Genomic DNA, 5,521 nt, shown 5'->3' with positions numbered 1-5,521 from the left:
GCAAGGAGTCATCATGTCAGGTAGTCCTGGGGCATGGTCCTAGGGCTCAGGTCCTCCGAGAGAGAGAAAGAAAGAAAGAGAGAAGGAGAGAATTAGAGAACGCACACTTAGATTTACACAGGACACCGAATAGGACAGGAGAAGTACTCCAGATAAACAAACTGACCCTAGCCCCCCGACACATAAACTACTGCAGCATAAATACTGGAGGCTGAGACAGGAGGGGTCAGGAGACACTGTGGCCCCATCCGAGGACACCCCCGGACAGGGCCAAACAGGAAGGATATAACCCCACCCACTTTGCCAAAGCACAGCCCCCACACCACTAGAGGGAAATCTTCAACCACCAACTTACCATCCTGAGACAAGGCCGAGTATAGCCCACAAAGATCTCCGACACGGTACAACCCAAGGGGGGAAACCCAGACAGGCCGACCACAACAGTGAATCAACCCACCCAGGTGACGCACCCCCAGGGACGGCACGAGAGAGCCCCAGCAAGCCAGTGACTCAGCCCCGTAACAGGGTTAGAGGCAGAGAATCCCAGTGGAAAAAGGGGAACCGGCCAGGCAGAGACAGCAAGGGCGGTTCGTTGCTCCAGAGCCTTTCCGTTCACCTTCCCACTCCTGGGCCAGACTACACTCAATCATATGACCCACTGAAGAGATGAGTCTTCAGTAAAGACTTAAAGGTTGAGACCGAGTTTGCGTCTCTGACATGGGTAGGCAGACCGTTCCATAAAAATGGAGCTCTATAGGAGAAAGCCCTGCCTCCAGCTGTTTGCTTAGAAATTCTAGGGACAATTAGGAGGCCTGCGTCTTGTGACCGTAGCGTACGTGTAGGTATGTACGGCAGGACCAAATCAGAGAGGTAGGTAGGAGCAAGCCCATGTAATGCTTTGTAGGTTAGCAGTAAAACCTTGAAATCAGCCCTTGCTTTGACAGGAAGCCAGTGTAGAGAGGCTAGCACTGGAGTAATATGATCAAATTTTTTGGTTCTAGTCAGGATTCTAGCAGCCGTATTTAGCACTAACTGAAGTTTATTTAGTGCTTTATCCGGGTAGCCGGAAAATAGAGCATTGCAGTAGTCTAACCTAGAAGTGACAAAAGCATGGATTAATTTTTCTGCATCATTTTTGGACAGAAAGTTTCTGATTTTTGCAATGTTACGTAGATGGAAAAAAGCTGTCCTCGAAATGGTCTTGATATGTTCTTCAAAAGAGAGATCAGGGTCCAGAGTAACGCCGAGGTCCTTCACAGTTTTATTTGAGACGACTGTACAACCATTAAGATTAATTGTCAGATTCAACAGAAGATCTCTTTGTTTCTTGGGACCTAGAACAAGCATCTCTGTTTTGTCCGAGTTTAATAGTAGAAAGTTTGCAGCCATCCACTTCCTTATGTCTGAAACACATGCTTCTAGCGAGGGCAATTTTGGTGCTTCACCATGTTTCATTGAAATGTACAGCTGTGTGTCATCCGCATAGCAGTGAAAGTTTACATTATGTTTTCGAATAACATCCCCAAGAGGTAAAATATATAGTGAAAACAATAGTGGTCCTAAAACAGAACCTTGAGGAACACCGAAATGTACAGTTGATTTGTCAGAGGACAAACCATTCACAGAGACAAACTGATATCTTTCCGACAGATAAGACCTAAACCAGGCCAGAACATGTCCGTGTAGACCAATTTGGGTTTCCAATCTCTCCAAAAGAATGTGGTGATCGATGGTATCAAAAGCAGCACTAAGGTCTAGGAGCACGAGGACAGATGCAGAGCCTCGGTCCGATGCCATCAAAATGTCATTTACCACCTTCACAAGTGCCGTCTCAGTGCTATGATGGGGTCTAAAACCAGACTGAAGCATTTCGTATACATTGTTTGTCTTCAGGAAGGCAGTGAGTTGCTGCGCAACAGCCTTCTCTAAAATCTTTGAGAGGAATGGAAGATTCGATATAGGCCGATAGTTTTTTATATTTTCTGGGTCAAGGTTTGGCTTTTTCAAGAGAGGCTTTATTACTGCCACTTTTAGTGAGTTTGGTACACATCCAGTGGATAGAGAGCCGTTTATTATGTTCAACATAGGAGGGCCAAGCACAGGAAGCAGCTCTTTCAGTAGTTTAGTTGGAATAGGGTCCAGTATACAGCTTGAAGGTTTAGAGGCCATGATTATTTTCATCATTGTGTCAAGAGATATAGTACTAAAACACTTGAGCGTCTCTCTTGATCCTAGGTCCTGGCAGAGTTGTGCAGACTCAGGACAACTGAGGTTTGGAGGAATACGCAGGTTTAAAGAGGAGTCCGTAATTTGCTTTCTAATAATCATAATCTTTTCCTCAAAGAAGTTCATGAATTTATCACTGCTAAAGTGCAAGTCATCCTCTCTTGGGGAATGCTGCTTTTTAGTTAGCTTTGCCACAGTATCAAAAAGGAATTTCGGATTGTTCTTATTTTCCTCAATTAAGTTAGAAAAATAGGACGATCGAGCAGCAGTAAGGGCTCTTCGGTACTGCACGGTACCATCCTTCCAAGCTAGTCGGAAGACTTCCAGTTTGGTGTGGCGCCATTTCCGTTCCAATTTTCTGGAAGCTTGCTTCAGAGCTCGGGTATTTTCTGTGTACCATGGAGCTAGTTTCTTATGAGACATTTTTTTAGTTTTTAGGGGTGCAACTGCATCTAGGGTATTGCGCAAGGTTAAATTGAGATCCTCAGTTAGGTGGTTAACGGATTTTTGTCCTCTGGCGTCCTTGGGTAGGCAGAGGGAGTCTGGAAGGGCATCAAGGAATCTTTGTGTTGTCTGTGAATTTATAGCACGACTTTTGATGTTCCTTGGTTGGGGTCTGAGCAGATTATTTGTTGCAATTGCAAACGTAATAAAATGGTGGTCTGATAGTCCAGGATTATGAGGAAAAACATTAAGATCCACAACATTTATTCCATGGGACAAAACTAGGTCCAGCGTATGACTGTGAGAGTGAGTGGGTCCAGAGACATGTTGGACAAAACCCACTGAGTCGATGATGGCTCCAAAAGCCTTTTGGAGTGGGTCTGTGGACTTTTCCATGTGAATATTAAAGTCACCAAAGATTAGAATATTATCTGCAATGACTACAAGGTCTGATAGGAATTCAGGGAACTCAGTGAGAAACGCTGTATATGGCCCAGGAGGCCTGTAAACAGTAGCTATAAAAAGTGATTGAGTAGGCTGCATAGATTTCATGACTAGAAGCTCAAAAGACGAAAACGTCATTTTTTTTTTTTGTAAATTGAAATTTGCTATCGTAAATGTTAGCAACACCTCCGCCTTTGCGGGATGCACGGGGATATGGTCACTAGTGTAGCCAGGAGGTGAGGCCTCATTTAACACAGTAAATTCATCAGGCTTAAGCCATGTTTCAGTCAGGCCAATCACATCAAGATTATGATCAGTGATTAGTTCATTGACTATAATTGCCTTTGAAGTAAGGGATCTAACATTAAGTAGCCCTATTTTGAGATGTGAGGTATCATGATCTCTTTCAGTAATGACAGGAATGGAGGTGGTCTTTATCCTAGTGAGATTGCTAAGGCGAACACCGCCATGTTTAGTTTTGCCCAACCCAGGTCGAGGCACAGACACGGTCTCAATGGTGATAGCTGAGCTGACTACACTAACTATGCTAGTGGCAGACTCCACTATGCTGGCAGGCTGGCTAATAGCCTGCTGCCTGGCCTGCACCCTATTTCATTGTGGAGCTAGAGGAGTTAGAGCCCTGTCTATGTTGGCAGATAAGATGAGAGCACCCCTCCAGCTAGGATGGAGTCCGTCACTCCTCAGCAGGTCAGGCTTGGTCCTGTTTGTGGGCGAGTCCCAGAAAGAGGGCCAATTATCTACAAATTCTATCTTTTGGGAGGGGCAGAAAACAGTTTTCAACCAGCGATTGAGTTGTGAGACTCTGCTGTAGAGCTCATCACTCCCCCTAACTGGGAGGGGGCCAGAGACAATTACTCGATGCCGACACATCTTTCTAGCTGATATGCACGCAGAAGCTATGTTGCGCTTGGTGATCTCTGACTGTTTCATCCTAACATCGTTGGTGCCGATGTTTAACCCTGGGGTGGGGGGCACCGGGCTCTGCTTAGAGATATCAATGTTTAACCCCGGGTGGTCGGCACACACACACCCTTTGTGAACACACACACACACACAATCTCCAAGCTGCTCTAAGCGCTGATGTTTTTGGTGTCTCTAGGTTCATCTCTAGACTGTTGAATGAGGCCTGTTACAACTTTCTGACAAAACCTTTAAAGGTAGTTTGTGAAACCATTCAGTCGTGGATGTATGTAAAACATATTTAACACGTATTGCAGGTTACAGAAGCCTCCTGTTGTACTATGAATCCCCCCTCACCCCTAGATCTTGATGTGTTGGTTCTCTATGTATGTACATGTTTATAATCCACATAGTGTGAATATTGTTTTCCATAAAGTTAATAACCCCCCTAAACCCCCTCTTCCCCTATCGTTAAAGCGTGAGATACATTTTTAAAACCCGTGATTTAATTCAAAATATTTAGTACCTACATTTTAACACATGTTATAATTCCAAAATGTTTACTATTTCTTACAGATAGAGGGTCCGGTTAGCCCTGACCATTATCCGTTTCCAATTCACCAACTCAAAGACGCTTGCCCGATCCATCATAACTCCGTAAGTTTTCCCTCCATGTGTAGATCATCCATCCGGCATGTAAATCCTGGGTATGCCCACATCATTAATTAATAAGATGTGTAGAAAACTGTTTAGCCATAGTTAAAGGACTTTCATAAAGCAGCTGTCATGATAATATATAATATAATAATATAATAATAATAATAATATATGCCATTTAGCAGACGCTTTTATCCAAAGCGACTTACAGTCATGTGTGCATACATTCTACGTATGGGTGGTCCCGGGGATCGAACCCACTACCCTGGCATTACAAGCGCCATGCTCTACCAACTGAGCTACAGAACCCACCCATGATTGCATGTGCCTCATGTTTAACACGTATTGCTTGTTACAGAATATTACTGTTGTACATTTAATATCCACTAGCAGATTTCGTCGCATTTGCACAAATTCTGTCATGTTACTGTGGTCTTTTTAAAAGTCAATAAATATGTGTGTAGAGTGTACATGTTTGCTTCACTGTAGATTTGTTTAAGCCCTCCTAGAAACACCTAATTTCATCCCACAGCATTAATTAATAAACTGTGTAGAAGCTGTTTAGCCATAAGTAAAGGCCTTTCATAAAGCGGCTGTCATGATAAACCTGAATCTGAAATTACCTTTAGGATCTTTTCTTTGGGGTTCTAATCTCCCTGTGTGTACATGCACTGAAAATCCTTAGGCTGGAGCCATCTGGAAGCTCTGTGCCTGTACATATAAAGAGAACTAAATAGGAAACTAGGCTGAGAAACATTATTCAGATGGCTGTTTAATTGTTGTTCAAAGCCTGAAATTGACACAATGCCAAGGGACCTAGTTTCTAACA

This window comes from Oncorhynchus gorbuscha, unplaced genomic scaffold, assembly GCF_021184085.1.
Source record: "Oncorhynchus gorbuscha isolate QuinsamMale2020 ecotype Even-year unplaced genomic scaffold, OgorEven_v1.0 Un_scaffold_1254, whole genome shotgun sequence".
Taxonomy (NCBI): Eukaryota; Metazoa; Chordata; class Actinopteri; order Salmoniformes; family Salmonidae; genus Oncorhynchus; species Oncorhynchus gorbuscha.
This window is presented reverse-complemented; position numbering follows the sequence as displayed.